General features: G+C 35.4%; 1 non-coding gene across 1 annotated transcript; it reads right to left on the bottom strand.

Moving 5' to 3' along the window:
• Window positions 1–13,404: 13,404 nt before the first annotated feature.
• Window positions 13,405–13,511, bottom strand: LOC148213173 (small nucleolar RNA R71). The gene has a single exon (XR_015793079.1). It is a non-coding gene; the product is annotated as a small nucleolar RNA R71 (small nucleolar RNA).
• Window positions 13,512–21,251: the final 7,740 nt, after the last annotated feature.

Raw genomic sequence — 21,251 nt, 5'->3', positions numbered from 1 at the left:
AGCACCTTCATTTTCCACCTTAGGGTTTCCCGTCAGCACTCTCCCCAGTGCCTTCATTTTCCACCATGGGGTAAGTCGTCCTCCCTAAATGGTCGCTTAAGATGACCTTAGTGAGCCTTCCGATTTAGGTAGCCATTGCCCTAAACTCGGCCCATAGGCTTGAGTTTCTTCTATTGGGAACGCCCATTTTTCTCTTTCCGAGGTAGCCATAGGGTAGAGGGGATGGTTAACCTCTCCAATACCCCTAGGGGTCAGTACTGTGTTCGTAATGGACTTCTCTCGACGACACTTGATGTCGTTGATTGTTCACATTATGAATCTTTGTCAAAAGACATGGTCTTAAGAGGGTGTTTTTATTAGTCATGGAAATGAGCTTTTGGTTTCGGATTGAGAATGTCGTTCCCACAGAAGGCGCCAATTGTTGATGGCGAGTTTTGAATAGGTCCATGTGTCCTTTCGAATTGGTTGTCGTTAGACAAATTAACCTGCAGCAACGATCCTCGACACTGGTGCGGTACCCGCCTAATAGACTCTTAACGCTTATGTTAGTAATGAGAGTAAAAAGTAGCATGGAGCAACTTAGGAAATTAGTGACAAAATTTTCACTTGGTGGTGGTGGTAGCTCTTCCCTCTTGTACTTATCCATGGTCGACCACGAAGGAGTAGAACTCCTTTTCATATGGAATTCTTATGGGCAATTCTACTAAATTAATAACATATCACACCTCATGGCAAATTGACAGTGTTTGTTTTAACTTACTTTATTTTCTTAATTAAGAAACAATTTGAAACATGATTTACAGATACAATTCTACATATTTTATAAATATACAATGCAAACTATTTTTTATACGATTTTTATTGTATTAATGCTTATTTATATAAAGCAAAAATAATTATTGCAAAATTAAAAAAAAAAATATTATGCCATGTGCAAAATTGTGCAAACACTTTAAGATAAGAATAAATTAAACCATGAAAATTTATGGATCCACGAAGATAAAATTAGTCGTACGGAATGTTTTACTAATTAATCCTAAATAATTATAAAATTTCTATGAGTTGTCGGTAAGAATTATCCATTCTCCTCGTATGTCGTTAAAGTAGTTTTTTTTTTTAATTTTCTTTTTTAAGGTTCTGAGAATTATGGTATCGAACAGAAAAATCAATGCTAGAGCTGCATTTCCAAATTTCTCTCTTCCGCAGTCTGTCTCCTTTCCATCTCTACCATCCTATTTAAATCTTTCTCCACCAATCCGTCATACACCAAAACGCAAAAACTTGTTTTCGTAATTTGTCTCATTTTTTGCAATTCTTGGGTTTCTTGACAATGGCTTTACAATGCGCTTATTACCTTTTCATCTACTTGTTCCTGCTTACAACGTCGTTTCCTTCTACGCTCATGGCAACTTCTAGAGCCAAGATCACTTCAACACCTAATAATGTAACAGCTTTCACCGAACCACCTCCCCTTGGTCCCAAACTATCACTTTTCATGACTTCAACTTCATTCACCAATGTCAATTTCAAGCGTCCAATTGAAACTATCCCACTAACACCAACTCCTTCGTCTATGAAAATTGTTATTCCCAAAGGACTGGTTCGGTGGTCTGCTCCTAGTCGACTCCACAATCTTTAAAACACACAATGTAAAACAATTTACCAAATTGTCATCTTATTCACACAAAATAATTAATTTTACTTATTGTTTATTATTATTTGTTCCTTTCTTTATACCGCATTGGAGAAATAATTCCTATATAATTTACTACTAAAACTTTGTATGGCAAAATTTAATTTAGTTTTGAATTATGTGTCGATTTGTATTTTGGCTGTATATTTCGGCATTAAAAATATCAGCGTAAACAAAAGGTTTGTGGACATTTATTATAAAAAATATTTTGGATTATGGATATATATAAAATGCTGTGCAAAATGAAACATGATTTACAGCTACAATTTTGCATGTTTTATAAACTACTCTTAGGAATGATTTAATAATAATTTAATTCAAAATAATTATAAAATTTAAAGGCCCATTTGATAACGATTTATAGTTTTAGTTTTTATGTTTTTAGTTTTTGATTTTTGATTTTATGTTTTTAAAAAACAAAAACCATATCTGTTCCATAAACATTTTTTGTTTTTTGTTTTTAAAAAATAGAAAACCAAACATGTTTAGTAACAATTTTTATTTTTATATTTTAAAAAAATTAGAAAACTGAAAATACATATTAGAGAAAAAAAATGACAATGGTATCGTTGGGAGTGAGGATGATGTCTCCCATTTTAGTGCTCCTAAAAATTTGTAGTCCCTGTCTCCACCTCGTTCTTCCGTCCGATAGACATTCTTGAGAAAATTACCAGTTGTATAATTAATTAATTTTATTTATTGAATTTAAAAATTAAAAAGTGTAATAAATATATATTAATTATTTAAAAAATGAAATCGAGGACGGGGTCGAGACATGCATTTCCTATTTTCTCGAGTGGGGCCCGATCTTGCGGAAATTTTTGTCTAATGTAGAGATATGAAAATAAGTTTAGATAGATATAAATAAATTTTTGGAAGATAAATTATAGAGATATAAATAAAAATATTTAATAAAAAAAACTAGTGAAATAAAAATTAAAGACAAAATTAAAAAAAAAATTAGAGGAAAAAAGTAAAGCTTAAGAGGAAAAAATATATTAAAGGAAAACAGTTAGAAAGAATTGGAAAAATTATAGTGGAAAAAAATAGAAATAAAAACAACATTCAAACTATAATTTTTAGAGAAAATAAATAAATGAAAAGAGAAATAAAAGTTACCGTGAAAGAAAATTGAACGTGAAAACAAGATATAATTTTTAGATGACAAATAGATTCCGAACAAAAAGAAAAGTTATAAAAGATTAAATTTTAGAGAGAAAAAATTAGGAAAAATATTAAATTTTTAGAGAGAGAAATTAAACTGATGTGTTAGAAAAAAAGTGTATTAAATATATATTAATTATTTAAAAAAATGGAATTGAGAACGGGGTCGGGACATGCATTTCCTATTTTTGGGATCCGACCCTGTGGAAATTTTTTTCATACCCATAATGTAGAGACATGAAAATACATGTTTAGAGAGATGTAAATAAACTTTTGGAAGATAAATTTTAAACAGACAAATAAAAACATTTAGAAAAAAAATAGTGAATGACAAAGAGAGACAAATTTTAGAGAAAAAAAAGTAAAGTCGGGAGGAAAATATATTTTAAAGAAAAAAAAAGGATTATAAAGAAAGAAGAAAATTATGGTAGAAACAAATTTAGACATAAAAACAAGATTCAAAATATAATTTTTAGAGAAAAGAAATAAATACAGAGATAAATGTCAGTTAAACTGAAAGAAAATGAAAGAGAAAATATAATTTTCAGAGGAAAAAATATATTAGAAGAGAGAAAAATGATAAAAGACGAAGTTTTGAGAGGGAGAAATGAACTCATCTGTTAAAAAAACTACAGAAAAATTTGGAGAGAGACAAATAATAATAAATATTCAAAATATGAAGATTATAGATAGAGATAAATAAAGTTTGTAGAGAGAAATTTAGAAATTAAAAAAAAATTAGAGTGAGAAATAAATTTTTTAGAGGTAAATATGAGAAAGAAAAAACAAGTTGAAAATTCAGATTTTGAAATACAAAAACCTGTTTTTGAAAACTACTTTTTTTGTTTTCGAAATTTAGATAGAATTTCAAAATGGTTTTTGAAAAAGAAAAAAACAGACAATTGAATTGGTTATCAAACAAGCATGTTGTTAAAAAACTAAAAACCAAAAACTAAAAACGAAATGATTATCAAACGAGCCCGAAATGATTATCAAACGAGCCCATAATAATAAATATTCAAAATTTATAATTTTAGATGGAGAACATTAGAATGAAAAAAAAAAGTTTAGAGTGATAATTTCATTTTAGGGATAAATATGAGAAAGAGAAAAAAAAAATTTGAGTATTAGAAAAAAAATCAGATTTTGACAAACATAAATCTGTTTTTTAAAACTACACATTTTTTTATTTTTTAAATTTACATAGAATTTCAAAATGATTTTTGAAAGTAAAAATATGAAAATTGAATCGGTTATCAAACAACACTGATTTTAAAAAACTAAAAATAAAAAACCAAAATCAGGAAACGAAATGGTTATCAAACGGTCCCTGAATGACTTGTCCGCAAAATTTATCTATTCTCGTCATATATGGTTAAAGTATATTTTTTTATAAGGTTTTGATAAATACGACGTTGAAAATGCAAAAGTATAGAACAAAAATGCATGTTGTGGTGATTTCTCACCGACCACGTGACAAAACTTGATACGGTTAAAATAATGGCTACATCTGAGTGAATAGCTTTAGAGATTTTGTACCTCGGACTTCATCTGAGAAGGTCGAGTCGAGCTACCATAAGTTTAGTCTATTTATACGTTGACTAAGCCGACCCTATATTCTACTTGTCCATGGTCGAGTCGACCAAAGGACACTACGTAAGCATCTTTCTTTGACACATTCCACGACAGCGCTCCGTGATTCATGGAACCATAAAGAGTCGTTGGAAGCCTGTCAGATCCTTTGTCAGAAACTCCACCTATAAATAGAGACGACCCGATTAATTTAAAGGTACGCAAAACTATATGCTCTCTCGTATATAGCTCGGTCATCTACTGAATTGGTCGACAAAATGTCTTTTATTTTGCATGTCCTCTGTTCGACACACTTCCAGATCGTCCTCTCGGTCATCTTCCATCTGAAACGAGGTTTGCGAACTTGGTTAGTTTTTTTATCAAACATTTGACATCATCTATTAAAACGATATATTTCTAAAGTCATTTCCTACCAATCTCGATTTTTAAGCAATGTCACACCCTACTCGTTCTCAACTATCTCCCACTCCCACTCCCACCCTTGCTCGAGAGCGCGACAATTTTCATCGTGCGTACACTCGTCGGACCTACTCTCAGGTCGCTGGGACTTCTAGGGATGCACCTCAAGGCTGCAGAGCTGGTGACGACCGTCCTGTTAGAAATCATCTCTCTATAGGACGTCAGGTCAATTGTGGCCGAACCAATGGTAACCTGGTGGATTCGCCCAAACCACAAGACATGTTGGCTCCTGAAAACAGGGCGAGCAATTTCCTCCCTTGCCCACCCAGCGGGCAACTCTTCCTCTACTGGCACCAGTGGTTTGTGATTGGGGACACACTTGTACTCGATTTAGGCATAGCTTCGATCTACCAGTCGACTCGACCATAGTGATGAATGTTATCGCCGAGATAGCCAAGTTGAATGCACGTTGGCTATCATGGAACGAGCCGACGAAAGTCTACCTCCTCAATCTGACTAGACCAAAAGAAGGGGAAGGAATCAGTCAATATTAACAAGGACATAACTGCCCACCTCACCACCCCACGAGAGGCATTCAGATCGGAACACCACCGGCTCCACAGGGGAGTGTGGATGTTGTCTCTTCAGTTGACAAAACTTCTCACGACTGTCATGAGGAGTTCATCTCACCTACACTCGCCAGACCTATTTTTAGGTCGCTGAGACTTCTAGGGACACACCTCAAGGCCGCAAAGCTAGTGAGGACCGCCCTATCAGAAATCACCTCTCTGTAGGAGGTTAGGTAAATGGAGGCTGAACCAATGGTCACTCGGTGAATCTGCCCCAACCACGGGACCTGTTGGCTCTCGAAAACAGAGGCGAGCAATTTCCTCCACTGCCCACCCAGCGGGCAACTCTTCCTCCCATGGCACCAGTTCTTCGTTATTGGGGACACACTTATACTCAATCTGGACATAGCTTCGATCTACCACTTAACCCGACCATAGTGGCGAATGCTATCTCTGAGATAGCTGAGGTGAAGGAACATATGGCAACCATAGAACAAGCCTACAGAAAGTCTACCTCTTTAATCTGACGAGACCAACATAAAGGGAAGGAACCGGTCAATCCTGACAAGGAGAGAATTGACCCACCTCATCACCCCACGGGAGACATCAGGATTGGAACACCACTGGCTCCACAGCGGAGTGTGGAGATTGTCTCTCCAGTTGACTAAATTCTTCAAAACCACCATGAGCATCGACGCACTGACCAGCACCCTTAGGTCAGGCTACCAAGGGATCAACATGCAGTTTCCACTGCCAACACGACCTGTGTGATGTTGTCCATGTACGTAAGATGGATCGTGATATCCTCCCTCACAGGAACACCACCCCAATTAACCTCAGGCAGCACATTGACCGGAGGTGAAGAAGCGAGAAGGTTAATGACCATCGTGGTTCATCTCAGGTCAACCATGATATACGGTCAGAGGTGGACCAATTAAGAAAAAAGATCCAGGATCTCAATCAATAATATCAAGCTCTTGATGAGGTGGATTTTTCTTAATAAGAAAAACCGTGATTTTCACAAGCGATCCTATACGCACCAATACTGCCAAAGTTTGAGGCACCCACAATGAATTCGTAGGATGGCTCGGGGGATCCCATATCATAAGATGAAATATTTGAAGGCAAAATGGTCTTCTTGGTGGCGAGTGACGCAATAAAATTTTTAGATTTCGAGATAGCTCTGGAGTGGTCAGCTCGGCTGTGGTACAGACAGTTGAAGCCTAAGCCAATCTAAAGCTACCATCATTTGCGCATAATGTTCATCAATCAATTTTATGCTTGGCAGTTTCGGAAGCTTCCACATCTCACCTTGATACCATTAAATAACATGACCGAGAGTCCTTGACCAATTACATATCTCGGTTCATGGACGAGAATGTTAAGGTGGTCAAGTTCATTGAACATATGGCCATCATCTACTTCTCCGTCGGATTAAATGACATGAACGGGTGATTGAGATCAGTAGTAAGCCTGCAACATCGTTAAATGAAATGCTCATTTGAGCACAATGGTATATCAACAATCGGAGCAGAGACGACAACAAGTTTAGAAAATTCCAAAAGTGTCGAGACGATGACTGTAGCTGTAGTCAAATACCTTATGACTGTCGTCTAACCGACGTGATGACTATAGGTCGGAATCTAGGCACGGTCCTCGATTCGAAGAGTACACCCCGTCGAGCACACCTATTGCTAAAATATTGGCAGCAGCAGAACACAGCAACTTCGATCCACAAGAAAATAGAGTATTTGTGTCGACAAACGCTACATTCTTGGAAGAAGACCACATGAGGGATCATAAACCACAAAGCAAGGTTGTGTTAAATGAGATTTTTGATAAAGCTACAAATACATCAATAAGAGTTGTTGATGAAGCTAGCACTTAAATAAGAGTTGTTGATGAAGCTAGTACATCACGTCAGTCACATCAATCTCAAGAGTTGGAGTGCCTCGACGTAGTGGGAGGATTGTGACACAACCTGATTGTTAGATGAATTTAACAGAAACCCAGATCATCATACCTGATAATGGCGTTGAAGATCCATTGACCTATAAAAAGGCAATGGAAGATGTTGATAAGAACAAGTGGGTCAAAGCTATGGACCTTGAAATGGAGTATATGTACTTCAATTATGTTTGGGACCTTGTAGATAGAACTTATGGGGTCAAACCTATAGGTTGTAAGTGGATCTACAAGAGAAAACGAGACGCTGAAGAAAAGATACAAATATTTAAGGCTAGACTCGTGGTAAAGGGTTACACCCAAGGGGAAAAGGTGGACTATGAGGAAACCTTCTCCTCGGTTGCCATGCTAAAGTCTATAAGAATACTCTTGTCCATTACCACGTTTTATTACTACGAAATTTGATAAATGGATGTCAAGACTGCTTTTCTGAATGGCAGTCTTGAAGAGAGTATTTATATGTCTTGACCAAAAGGGATCATTAAGCAAGGTCAAGAGTAAAAGATTTGCAAGCTTAAACGATCCATTTATGGATTAAAACAAGTATATCGATCTTGGAATATAAGATTTGATACTTCAATCAAGTCTTATGGTTTTGATCAGAATGTTGATGTGCCTTGTGTATACAAAAAGATCATGAACAACACTATAGCTTTCTTGGTTTTGTTGTGGATTATATCCTACTCATTGGGAATGATGTAGGTTTCCCAAGTGATATTAAGAAGTGGCTTGCAACTGAACTCCAAATGAAAGATTTGGGAGAAGCTCGGTTTGTTATGGTGAATCAAATCGTAAGGAATGGAAAGAACAAACTACTAGCCCTATCTCAGGCAACTTATATCGACAAAATGCTTGTCAGATATTCGATGCAAAATTCCAAGAAAGGTTTACTACCGTTCAGACATGAAATCTCTATGTCTAAGGAATAATGTCCTAAAACACCTCAAGAAGTTGAGGATATAAGACGCATTCCCTACGCTTTAGCAGTAGGCAGCCTGATGTATGCCATGTTGTGAACCAGACCTGGCATTTGCTATGGAGTAGTGATTGTCAGTAGGTATCAATCCAATCCAAGATATGATCACTGGACTACCGTTAAGGGAATCCTCAAGTATCTTAGGAGAATGAGGAACTATATGCTTGTGTATAGCGGTAAGGATTTGATCATTATAGGGTACACTGTCTCTTACTTCCAATGTGATAAGGATTCGAGGAAATCTACTTTGGGATCAGTTTTCACTCTTAATGGAGGAGCTGTAGTATGGCGAAGCATCAAACAAGGACGCATCGCATACTCCACAATTGAGGCTGAATATGTTGCCGCTTGTGAAGCAGCAAAAGAGACTGTGTGGCTGAGAAATTTCTTAACTGATTTGGAAGTTGTTCCAAACATGACTTTGTCTATCGCACTTTATTGTGACAACAGTGGTTCTGTGGCAAATTCTAAAGAACCCCGAAGTCACAAAAGAGGCAAGCATATATAGAGGACGTATCACTTGATATAAGAAATAGTGTAACGAGGGGACGTGATCATCACGAAGATCGCTTCGGAGCATAACGTGGCTGATCCATTTACAAAGACTTTTACGGCTAAAGTGCTAGAGGCCATTTATATAGTTTAGACCTCCGAGATATCTACAATATAGTCTAGGGCAAATGGGAGACTTGTAAACGGTGTACTATATGCCCTAGTTTATCATATTTGTACTTTATCGTACAACCCACTTTTGCTTTTAGATTATGTACACCCCACTAGAGTTCAGTTCAAGTGGGAGTTTATTGGGTTTTATGCCCTAAACTCGTGGTTTGTAAACATAAAAGAAATACTCATTTAATAAAGTTGTTATGGATGTTTCTCTTAAAATTGCATTAACCCAAATCCAATAAACTTACATCCGAGGTTTTGTCATGTAACTGGAATAGTATATAACAGATATATAGTACATATTAATATATAGTGTATATATTTGATATACAGTGTATATATGTACAGTATTTATATATACAGTATATATTCAATATATGGGTGGATAATGTTCTACTAGTAACTTAAAGGGTCTATAGTATATGGATAAGGTTGGGTACCCTATCCTGGTAACACTATGGATACAACCCACTTTGTAATAGTTACAAATGACTTGATCCAGGTCGTTCGTGTCGAGACATACAAGCGGGGGTATCCTATACAATAGTTTTGTATAGGACCGGACTCTGAAATATATAATTAATCTTTAGTTGTAACACCGATATATAATATATTAAAATTTCAATAGGATGACCAGGTAACTCGATCTCAATCCTGAGTGAGTTATCGACTCCTGCCTGTTAGGGCTCGTCCTTTGATTTGTATGGGTGAGAGTGGCCCAAGTCGCCGACTCAATATTCCTACCATTTTGGGGATGAGACTGAGTGAGGATCTGAGAGCATAACTACACAAGATGGAATTCACTGCTTATCGACTTTAGGGTAAGTAGATGAGTGTTATTTTAAATCCTAACTCTGGGACTTGAAGAAGAGGCCCCACCCTCTTATTGGCCCGTGAAAGACTTCTGGTTATTCGTTGAACCATAACCACATAGTTCATAAGAGGATCAGCGGTACTTAAGGTGCAAGATATAACACAGGGGTAAAACGGTAATTTGACCTAGTTGTGGTTACGAACACTCGTGAAGGATTGACTTACCGTTAATGGACAAAATCCGTGGATGCAAAATATTATACAGTGAGAAGAGTGCAGCTGTGCGTCTTTAGTGGAGTGACCGACAGTTAACGAATTAATCTCGTATCGTTGGAGTTTCTGATCTCTAGGTCCATTAGTTCCCCTTGCTAGTTCCTAAATGATGGTTAATAACAATTTGTCTTGAAAAGAATTTGATTTGTTAAAATTTGTTAACGAGAATTAAAGTTAATTGTATGAGATGCAATTAACATAATGTATGTTGATACATTATAATATAAAGTTAATTTTGAATTGGATTCAAAATTACGAGAGATATGCATATTAGAATTTGATTCTAATATGGTTCATTAATTTAAGTTTAATTTGATTAAATATGATTTAATTTAAATTAGTTAAATTAATAGGATATGTTAATTTGGTTAGACTAAATTACATTTAATTTAATAAAATTGATAATTATTTTTATAATTAATTTGATTAAAACTGTTTTTAATTAAATTAAAATATAACAAAAAAAGGAAAAGGAAAATGGGAGGAAAAACCTTCGATGGTGGAAGGTGGGGAGGTTTTCCCACTTCCCATCATTAATGGTGGGAAGTGGGGAAGTGAGTGGGGAAGTGATGACTTCTCTCTCACCTATCCTTCCCTATAAAAGAGACTTTTCTTTTTGCAGTTCTTCGGTACTCGGTTGGTTGAGTTTCCGAAACACCAACGAGAAATTCTCTCTCTCGATCTCTCGATTTCCCTCTCAATTATAAGACGGTTCCCATAAACTGAGTTCTTAACATCCAAAGGATAGCGAGGAGGACTTTTTGGTCACGTTGGTGTCTACATTGAAGAGGTGTCATCAAATGTATGTTACACTAACTTCCTACTAATCATGATTATGTCTTTTATTCGTTGTAATTCTAGAACAAGATCGAAGCACACGTGTTCACGCGCTTCAGCTGCAGGATTCGATCCGTTCACTTGGTTCTCTGGTTGATGCAAGAGTAGTAGAATTGGTCGACAAATTGTCGGGCCAGGTTTCAAAAGTTCGACATGGAGTGTAGAGGTATGTTTTGGAACCATATAGTTTGTAATTTCCCTTATTTACAAAGGTAAAAAGGAACTAGTTTGCTTATTTCAAGGTAAAAGGAACTAGTTTGCACATTCTCAGACTAGTTTGCTTAGTCTACTGTTTTACACTCCTAAACCGTGTTTTAAGCTTGGTTTTGGTGTCCAAAACCTTTTATTTGCAGTTATCTTAGGTTATATATGCATATAAGATGTTTTTTCATCATTTAGAGTTGATTTCTAATAGAAATTACAATTTTGTGCAGAAAAAACCAAGCTAGGTGCCTAGCGCCTTCCCCAATTCTGAGAATGTGCTTAATATAAAACGCAAGTTTTGGTGTGTTTTGAAGCTTCCCCAAGTCCCTCCACATGTGTTCCATGCACCAACTAAAAGGTGTTGTAAATGGATGGGTCTCCATGAAAATCTCAGCCTCCTAACCGCTTTGAAGTCCCTTTAAATATAGCAGCTCCCTCACTTTCATTCATCATCCGTGATCATTTCAACTTTAGACAATTTACTCTAAGCTTATTTACATTTTCCTTTAAACTTTTGAGTTGTTATTGTTTTAAACTTTGCTTATTTCAAGTTTATCATTTATTTTCCAGCTTGTTATTCTTGAATTGTAAGTTTCATCTTATTCAATTAAAATTCCGGCAAGTTCTTTGATATCCATCTATCTCTCTCTCTCATTACGAAGTTGTAATCACACAATCTTGTGGAATCGACCGAGTATTGCTCCAAATCTTGAAAGAGAACGGGTTAGGGTTATTCGGGTTGCAACTCATACATTTTCAGCTCATTTAAATTATATTCATCTTTTTAATCATGTATTTTACTTCCATCAACATTCAATTATGTTCTTCCCTTAAAGTTATAAGCTAAATTTATTTTTCCCAAGCTCGGTTATGGATAATTAGCTAACGTTTTTAAATTCCAACAGGGCAAATGGTGTTTTTCTCTTCTTTTATCACTTAATGTTGATTTACAGAGTTAAAATTTGATTTGGCTAATTAATGTTTTGACCAAGCATCAATACTGAAAGGGTTGATACATTTTCCACAACTTTAATTATTTAACTTTGGAGAGAAATACTTTAGACATAAAGGTTTCGCTCGGATAGGTACACATAGGACCTCGACCTAAGGTTACGGCTAGTTTTTATTCAATTAAGTTCTATTTTCTAATAGACATATTAGGGATGAACTTATACCTTCAAAATCTCTTAGACATAAGAAGATGGCAAAGAAAAACCAATGAAAAATAGTGAGAGGCGTCTGGCGCCTAGTTTGAAAATTTTTTCGTATTTTTAACTAATCTGACGTAACTGGGTTGGGTTTATTTCATTGAGTCTTAAAACACCAAAACCTACATTATGCTTGATATTTGTTACCTGAAATTCAATTGCAAAGTCACCGATCAACATCATTTTCATTAAAAAAATTAATTTGTCTGTGAGAATCAATACTCGGAATACTCATTTCGTTAGACTACTTGTGACGGGTGTAAACTTGCGCTCTCACTCCAAAATCACAAACAAGTTCTTGGCGCCGTTGACGGGAACCAATTTGATTTAGTCTTTATTAATTTGTTGTGATCGGTTTTTGTGATTGTCATTTCTGTTCTCAAAAGTTTTAATTTATATCCAACCTCGAAGGTCATTGATCAGTGCACGAGCACGGATGCATTTTTGTTGCCATTTGATCTTGAAATTGAAAGAACTTGTCGTAGGTTGAGAAAAGAACAGAGACTTAGAAAATAGAGAGAAAAGCAAAAAAAAAAAAAAAAAAAAAAAGAGAAAGAAAGATATTTTGAAAACGAGACTGAAAGTTCCATCACTGTTATGGAAGAAATTCAACCACAAAATCCTGCAGACCCACAAGTTGTTAACGAAAATATGGCAGGTCAACAACGAAACAATGAGTTCAATCATATCCTAATGGCAGATAATAGAGACGTGGCCATGTGAGAATATGCTGCCACATCATTCTCTAATTTGGATTCTGGCATCCTGAATCCCATTCCATAAGTCGCCAACTTCAAACTCAAGCCGCTTATGTTTCAAATGATTCAGACATTAGGACAGTTCGGGGGGCGTGAACACGAAGATCCTCATGACCATCTTAAAACTTTTCTTCAAATAGCAAATGCATATATATTTCCAAATATAACTGATGATGCATTAAGATTAACTCTTTTCCCATTTTCTCTTAAGAATCAGGCAAGAACATGGGGGTCGCTAGTAGATAAGTTCATTTCAAAGTATTTCGCTCCTACTCACCATGCTGACATAAGAGAAAAGATTGTCACTTTTAGACAATACAATCGTGAACCAGTGCATGAGGTATGGGAGAGATTCAAGGAGTTGCTGCGAAAGTGTCCAAACCATGGATTACCACCATGTATCCAGATCGAGCAATTCTTTTGAGGTTTGGACCAGCTCACTAAGATGATGCTCAACAATGCTCAAATGGAGCCTTCACAAAGAAGACCTTCAACGAAATAGTTGATATTTTGGAGGACTTAGCTTTGCATAATGAGCTATGGTGTTCTCAAATGTCGAAATCTGCACCTTCGAAGCAAGACACATCACAAGTGTTAGCATTGGACATCGCAACTTCAATGCAGAAAAAAATGGTGACAATGAACCAAATGCTCAAGGAGATGGCATTGGACAAGAAGAATACACTGGCCACACCAGTGCAACCTGCGTAACTTGTGCAACCTGAATATACTGCCCAACCCCTTCTCTTATTTGCCAAATTAATAAAATTATTTGTTCTTATTGTAATGATAATCATGTTTATGAGAATTGTCCACATAATCTAGCTTCTGTTTATTATGTAGGTCACGGGAACAACAGGAACTTTAAACCCCTATTCAAATACATACAATTCGGGGTGGAGACACCATCTCAACTTTTAATGGGGAGGTCAAGGAAGTTCTAGTGGAGCAACCCAATGGCAGCACCAGCAGTACAAGCAGCCTTATATTCCACCTACTTAACCCAATAATCAACCGCCACCGCAGCAGTTTACTCAGAATCAACAAGTTCCACCATAGCCAGCAGAGAATAATAATTCTAGCCTCAAGAATATGATGAATGAGTACATGACTAGAAATGATATAGCGATAAGAAACCTAGAGAGGCAAATGTGACAACTCGCCAATGATTTGAAGGCAAGACCACAAGACACTTTTCCTAGACATACTGAAGTTCCAAAAAGAGACGGAAAAGAGCATTGCAAGGCGGTAACTTTAAGGAGTGGATTATCTTATGAAGGACCAAAGATGCCGGTTGAGGTAGAGAAACCTTGGGAAATTTGTGACACAATTTTCACTTACTTGATGGTGGCGGCAGCGGCTCTTCCCTTTTGTACTTATTCATGGTGGCGGCTCTTCATATGGGATTCTTGTGGGCAATTCTACAAAATTAATAACATATCACACCTCACGTCTATTTGACAACGTTATTTGTTTTAACATTCTTTATTTATTTCCTTAATTAAGAAACAAATTGAAACATGATTTGCCAATACAGTTCTACATGTTTTATAAATATACAATGCAAAATATTCTTTATATGATTTTTATTGTATTAATGCTTATTTATATAAAGCAAAAAGAATTCTTGCAAAATAAAGAAAAAAATATTATGTCATGTGCAAAATTGTGCCAACACTATAAGATAGAGAGTAAATTAAAACATGGAAATTTATGGATCCACGAAGATAAAATTCATCTTAGGGAATGTTTTATGAGTAGTCCGTAAAATTTATCCATACTCCTCGTAGGTGGTTAAAGTAGGTTGTTTTTTTTATACGGTTTTGAAAATTATAGATTAGAAAAATGAAACAGTGTAGAACAGAAACACCAATGCCAGAGCTGCATTTTCAAATTTCTCTCTTCGACAGTCTATCTCCTTTCCCTCTCTGCCATCCTATTTAAATCTTTCTCCACCAATCCGTCATATACCAAAACTTAAAAACTTGTTTTCCTAATTTGTCTCATTTTTTTGCAATTCTTGGGTTCCTCGACAATGGCTTTTCAATGCGGTCATTACCTTTTCATCTACTTGTTCCTGCTTACAACGTCGTTTCCTTCCACGATCATGGCGACTTCTAGAGCCAAGATCACTTCAACACCTAATAATGTAACACCTTTCATCGAACCACCTCCTCCTGGTCCCAAACTATCACTTTTCATGACTTCAACTTCGTTCAACAATGTCAATTTCAAGCATCCAATTGAAATTATCACACCGGCTGTAACAACCCGTATTTTCTAATACGGTCATTCAGACAAAATACGGAAGCGTAAACAAATAATAACTAAATTAACGGAAAAACTTCTTTATTTAATTTGATACTATGACAAAAGATAAGGACAAGTCCGACTTTGAAACAAAAAAAGACGTACACTGTAATAAAGCCAAAGAATAACTACCACAACTAAGTTCTCATAAGCTAAAAACAATGGAAAATACTAAAGATTTCAACTCATCATGCCAGAACGCTATTCCTCAATACTATCTGAACAGTCACTTGAACCTTCATCTGAAAACATTTCGAAAAAACAAAAAAAATGAGTACAAAAATACTCAATAAGAAATTTCCATATCGAATTTCGAAGTTCATTTTCCTTTCAAAAAATTCGTAAACAAAAATACAAACAGATCGAAACTTATAAAGTCCTTTAAAATATTTAATACAATTTTCAAAACTCTCAAAATAAACTAGATTTTCGGAAACAAAGTTTTCAAATAAGGTAAAATTTCCAGTCAATCAAAACAAACTTTCATTCATTCAAAACGAACTTTCACTAGATCAAACTTCAAATCCTTCAAAACAAACTTTCTTTCAATCAAAACTTACAAAATTCCTTCTAAAACATTTGGTACAACTTTCAAACTTTCGAATAGCTAAATCATTCAAACATTCAAAACAATCTTAAATTCATTCATACTTTCAAAATCAGAGTGGAAGGTTGCATTATTTGGGTAGCCTACAGAATATATGTGGTTACCCCGTCGGTAACACCAATCAATCAGAAGATTCTATCAGAGTTGTTGAATTAATATCGACCAGAACAGAGTTGTCGAAATAATATCGACCAGAACAAACAGAACGGTTACTTAAGTGTGAGCCTATGTGAGTGAATAACACACACATGAATCTTCATTCCCAAGGAATGCCAAACCACAAGAGTGCCTTCCCACAACTAAGCCATAACAAAAATCTATCAATTCCAAATTAGCTACTACCCCAAATAAGCAAAACGTTCCTCAAAACAAAATCATGTCATATCCGGATAGCCCTATCAAATCAATCAAAATATCTTTCAAATAAAATGCAAAACAAATACTTACTTTCAATATTAAATTAATTCAAAACATTGAAATAATTTAAAACAAACTTTATCAATCCTCAAAAACATGATTTCAAATATTTCACAAATAAACAAAATATCAATTTCAAACCTTTAAATAAATCTAAACAAAACTTTATCAAATCATATAAGAATACTTCAAATACTTTGCAAATAAACATAACATCAATTGTCAAATTAGTTTTCAAATCCATAATAAAACTTCAATTTCATATGCAAGATATCAATTTCAAATCTTCATATCAAAGCCAAAACAAATTTTAGTTTTCGAAGGGATACGGTAAATCACTTATCACATTTTTCGAAGGGATACGATAAATAACTTACCTCTTTCAGAAATCCTACAAATCTAATTAACTTGTTCATTGATAGTTGTCAACTTAGAGGCCTAGAAACAACCAATATCCAAAATCAATCCTTAAATCCTATCCAAAGTTTTAAAATTCAACCAATTACTAACCAAATCTTATCTACACAATTTTCTCATTCAAAATATTTTTTTATGCAAAATAATTACGAATGTATGGATTTGAGGCTACAAAACCAGATCTGAAAACTGGGTTAAAAAGCATCTAAAATTAACAATAACAACGTTTAAAAATACAAGAATCGGTATAAATTAATACAGACTAAAATTTACAAAAAGTTTCTCAACAAAACAAGTTTAAAAGCGTTATAATCAATTGAAAATTTTGGGATTTTAAATCTAGAAAATTTTCTGTTTTATAAAATAAAACTTCCAAGAATTTTCCATAAAACAATTAACAATTTACTGATTTTTATAGAAAAATCAGATCTGGTAGAAAACCTTTAAAACTTGGTAAAAACATATAATTTTTCATGTAAAAATCATAACATACAAATAGGTAAACTTTTTATGCAAAAAGAGTCTTAAAATAGCCCAAAAACAGTCTCATAAACAAAAAGATTCAAACCAAAAATTCTAGAAAATTTTTAGTATAAAAAGTCCTTAAAATCTTTTATTATAAAAACAAATATCTCAAAACTTTTCCCAATAAACTGAATTAAAGAACTACAGATCAAGAAGAATAAAACTAAAACAATGAGCAAGAAAAAAGCTTACCGATCTTTGAGAAAAAAGCTTTCGTTTTCTTTTTCTCAAAACTAGGTCTAACAGTTTAAGAAAATAAAACCTAGGTATCGGGGCTTTTATAACAAACCCTAATAAATCCTATAATAAAAACATAAAGATTTAATAAAACTCTTTGTTTTTATTTTTTAAATTCTAACAACAAATTATCTTTTAAAATAAAAATTTATATTTTTGAGAAAATAAAGAAAACAATAAAATAAAAATAATGATTTAAATAAATATATATATATATATATATATATATATTTATTTATTTTCCCTGTTCTTACACTGGCACCAACTACTTCGTCTACGGAAATTGTTATTCCCAAAGGACCGGTTGGGTGGTCTGCTCATAGTCCAGTCCAAAATCTTTAAAACACACAATGTGTTTGGGGAAGGGAATACCCTGGACACGTGGAGGACCCCTATTGGTGCTCCAAGATGGCTCATGAGTCATGCCCAGCTCGGATAGCCGAGATGGCCGCCACTAACGTCGACAAATGCTAAGTATGAGGGCCGAGGTGAACCTGGCCCAGGTCTGACCTACCGGGGAGCTTGGTAGGGGCCGATGTGAGCAACTATCTGCGGCGTGACTATCGGGCGTAACCGTCGGTCCCGAGATTACCGGGTGTAACCGACGGTCCCGAGATTACCGAATGTAACCGTCGCGAGATTAACGGGACTACCACCCATAAGTAGAGGGCCTCACTCCCCGATCAGGTACGATGATTTCTGGCCTCGAACTAAACTGGGAATCCGACCTATACTGACTTGATCGTCGGAGTGTTCACCTTTTTGTGCAGGTCCGCCCAAGTGTTAAGGTCGGTCCGAAGGCTGAGTTCGAGCTGCAATCTGGAACACACTGTTGTGCATATCCTTGCATAAACACAATGTAAAACAATTTACCAAATTGTAATCTTATTCACACATTATAATTAATTTTACTTATTGTTTATTATTATTTCTTCCTTTATTTATACCACATTGGAAAAATAATTCCTATAGAATTTACCACAAAAACTTTGTATAGCAAAATTGAATTTAGTTTTTAATTATGTGTCGATTCGTAATTTGTTATATATATATCAGCGTAAACAAAATGTTTGTGGATATTGATTATAAAAAATATTTCGGATTACGGAGATACATAAACTGATGTGCAAACTGTCAAATTAAAAAAACTTTATAATTTTAAAAATTGATTGGTTCACATACCTTAAACATATTTTCATGGACCGATAAGTTTTAGCATATCAAATATTTTAAAAGTAAAAGTTATATTAAAAAAAAACAAAAAAAAATATGATTCTATACAGAAAAAGTTTTGTTAAAGGTTTGATAATGAAATTAAAAAAAAAAGAAAAAATGAAAAGTATACATCACTTTTATTTGATTCATATTTTTAAACGTATACGTCACTTTTAAAAGTAACTCATTTTAAAAGAATTAGAAAAAAAAAATCTACATTAAAAATATTTACACTGGACTTGATATTATAAAATAACTCATTTATACGCATGAAAATAGCAAACCAAAAACAAAATAGCAAAACTAATAACACATCACCTTAGGACAATTTGACCACATTATTTGTTTCAAGTTTTTTTATTTTCTTTACTAAGAAACAAAATGAAACATGATTTACAGCTACAATTTTGAATGTTTTATAAATATAGAATGCAAAATATTTTATTATATAATCTTTTTATTTTTTTCATGTTTATTTATATAAAGCTAAAAGAGTTCTTACCAAATTTCAAAAATATTGATGTCGCGTGAAAATTTGTGAAACAATGTTAATTAAACCGTGGAAATTCATGGTTCCACGCAGATAAAATTACTATTAGGGAATGCTTTACTAATAATTTAATTCAAAATAATTATAAAAATTTAAAGGCCCTGATAACGATTTATGTTTTTAGTTTTTGGTTTTTCTGTTTTTAGTTTTTAGTCTTTTACTTTTTATTTTTAAAAAACAAAAACCATATATGCTCGATAACCATTTTTTGTTTTTTGTTTTTAAAAACTAGAAAACAAAAAATAATGGTCGAGGGATGTATTTCGCTCCTAGTCACCATGGGGAGCCTTGTAAGAAGGTGGGATGTTGACAAGTTCTTAAAGGGAAATGGCGCGTCTACATCGAATTCACGAGCCTAAACAAAGCCTGTCCGAAAGATAGCTTTCATCTTCCTCAAATAGATTAGCTCGTCAATGCCACCGCCAGGCATGAACTACTCACGTTCATGGATGCCTATTCGGGATAATCAGATCAAGATGCATGCTCCTAACCAAAAACACACCTCATTCGTGATCGAGCAAGGGCTCTACTGTTACATGGTAGTGCCCGTTGGCCTCATGAATGAAGTTGCAACATATTAGCACATGGTTAACATGATGTTCGCCAAGCAGATGGAGCGAAACATGGAGGTTTATGTCGAGACATTTTGGTTAAGAGATAGCAATCTAGCTCACACATTGCCGACCTGACCGAAGCTTTTGAAGTTTTGTGCCATTATCAAATGAAACTCAACCTTGAGAAGTGTACCTTTGGGGTTGCCTCGGGCTAGTGCCTCGTGTTCATGGTTAATCAACGCGTAATCAAAGCCAATCTAGACGAGATTTGAGTCGTGCTTGAGACGGAGCCACCGAATAACGTAAAGTAGCTCCAGTGCCTCAATGGTTGCATAGTGTCACAATCGCACCTTTTTAAAGCAGCTCGAGCGATTGTGCGGCACTTGCTCTAGCTCAAACGAGCAAGTCAGCCGGGAAAAACTGTAAGTTGCGGACAATCTCGGTCGTGGGTCTAGCCTCCGCTCACGTTTTAGGAGAAAATTGGTTTTAGAAAACGTGAGAGAGAAAAACAGTTGAAAACATCTTTAAAACAAACATTGTAGACATTGGATGCAAGAAAGCTTTGATTGCAAGAAAGTATACAACACTTGGTCGGGGGGAGGTTTGATGACTACTTGGTCCCCCCTAAGGTACATTATAAGGCATTTTTGGTGTGGCAGGTGTAGACGTCCTAAGTGGCGAGGAGTCACTCGGTGGCCTACAGGGCCCGTGTGAACTCCGATTGGCTTGAAATTTGGCGTGCTTACATATCTTACTAATACACACCTAGTTCCAAAGCCGCTCGGCCAAATCCACCTACAACCCCAAAAACCCGATACAAGAAAATTACACTAGAAAGCTTTAAAGACATGAAAGGAAAGCGAGTGGTGAGGATGGTTTGGACATGCGGCCATGGGTAAACACACCCTGGACAAGCATGCCCACAACATTCTCCCCCACTTAAACGGTTGACGTCCCTGTCAACTGCTGCAGCTTGAAGTCCTCGATCTTCGTCTTCCAGGCTTCAAGGTCTTCTTCTCGTTCCCAGCTGGTCTCTGCATCAGGTAGGTCCTTCATTTGACGAGGAATTCTCGAACTTTTCGAACGGGTCTCCCCACCTTTCTGGTTCTCTCTGCAAGGATCTCTTCTGCTTCTTTGTCTTCCTTCTGTTTGAAGTCGATGGCGGGCCGCACAGCAGCATTGCGTTCGTCATCCTCAAGGTCGGGAGGATGGTAAGGTTTTAAATGCTCACGTGGATCACCGGGTGAATCTTCATCCAAGCTGGTAACACCACCTTATACGAGACACTCCCCACCTTC

The sequence above is a fragment of the Momordica charantia genome (assembly GCF_013281855.1).
Source record: "Momordica charantia cultivar OHB3-1 chromosome 1 unlocalized genomic scaffold, Mcharantia_2.0 BLBB01000001.1, whole genome shotgun sequence".
Lineage (NCBI taxonomy): Eukaryota > Viridiplantae > Streptophyta > Magnoliopsida > Cucurbitales > Cucurbitaceae > Momordica > Momordica charantia.
The sequence above is the reverse complement of the archived record's forward strand: the minus strand, read 5'-3'. Positions and strand labels throughout refer to the sequence as shown.